The sequence below is a fragment of the Manacus vitellinus genome, unplaced genomic scaffold, assembly GCF_001715985.3.
Source record: "Manacus vitellinus isolate BGI_N305 unplaced genomic scaffold, ASM171598v3 ctg7180002434410_pilon, whole genome shotgun sequence".
NCBI classification, from domain to species: Eukaryota; Metazoa; Chordata; class Aves; order Passeriformes; family Pipridae; genus Manacus; species Manacus vitellinus.
Genome location: NW_021938640.1, coordinates 1,583 through 2,822, shown reverse-complemented (window position 1 = coordinate 2,822; position 1,240 = coordinate 1,583). Strand labels below are relative to the sequence as shown.

General features: G+C 46.0%; 1 long non-coding RNA gene across 1 annotated transcript; it reads left to right on the top strand.

Moving 5' to 3' along the window:
- The first annotated feature begins 263 nt into the window (after positions 1-263).
- Positions 264-939, top strand: LOC115307341. The gene is made up of 2 exons (XR_003915677.1): positions 264-311; positions 701-939. It is a non-coding gene; the product is annotated as an uncharacterized LOC115307341 (long non-coding RNA).
- The last annotated feature ends 301 nt before the right edge of the window (positions 940-1,240 follow it).

The following is a 1,240-nucleotide window of genomic DNA, read 5'->3' as shown; positions in this document are numbered from 1 at the left end:
AGGCTTAGCATGACTTTAAGATGCTTTCTTCTCAATTTTTTGATTTATTTTTCTACTGCCAGGTCTGAGAGGGGCATCGTGGAACCAAAGGAACCCTGAGACATTTCAGAATCCCACATGTGTTTGGTCTGTCTGAGCTGGAGTTCATTTTCTCACTGCAGGTGTCACAGTGCTGTGCTTTGCATTGGGAGCTACAAAGGGGTTAATCACACCAGTGCTTTGGCAACTGCTGAGCAGGGCTGGTGCAGCATCTGCATTGTCATCTTTGTCCCCTGAATCGGGGGCAAGATCATGGGAGGCGATACAGACAGGTCAGTTGAGCCAAATGGACCAAAGGGACATTGCAGAATATATGGCATCAGCTCAGCTACAAGAACTCAGGAAAGGAACAGGAAAGGGGGAAAATCCATTTTTTTACAATACATGCCTTCTGAGCGACTTCTCTGTGTGGTGAAGCCCTGCTTCCCATGAAGTGGCCAGGTATCGCTGCTGACAGGAAGTAGAGAGAAAATCTTTTTATTTTCCTCTTCACTTATGCATGCGCAAACTTTGGCTTTTGCTTTAGTAAAGTGCCTGATCTCAAGGTAGAAATAATTTTCCATCTTATTCTGTCTCTTCTGTCTGGCTGGGAAGGGCAACAATAGAGCAGCTTGGTGGGCACCTGGCATCCAGGTAAGGTCAACCCACTGCAACATTGCAGGCTCTCATGGAACCAAAGGACTGCTGGGAGACTGGGGGAACTCACGGAATCAAGTGGCCGTCGTGGCACTGCCCTGCATCATAGAAGCAAATGTTCCCTGGGAAACTAAGAAACCAGGGACTTAAGGGACATCATTGGGATGTGCGGGACCTCATGGAATTAAACAAACCGTGGGATATCTTTGGAACTTCGTGGAATCAAAGGGATTAAACAAAAGAATTAAACCCCATGACCAGAAACCATTGGATCGAACATTTCTTTAATATGCCAGCTGGGGATTCATGGGGGTACTCTGCCATGCATGAATCAAAGAATCAGTATAAATTTCGGAGTATAAATACAGTGATACTTGAAAGACCCTCCCCTTCACAAGCAATCCAAAATTCTCTTATGATTTTAGGGTCAAATCGCCTCTTGGATTTTATTCGTGGAGCAAGACTGCCATCTAGCGTCCATTTCTTCTGGGAGGGGCAGTCATTTTCACAGAGTGGTCTTCTCCCTTAGCAGGCCTCGTAGCATCTCTGATTGATCTATCCGACC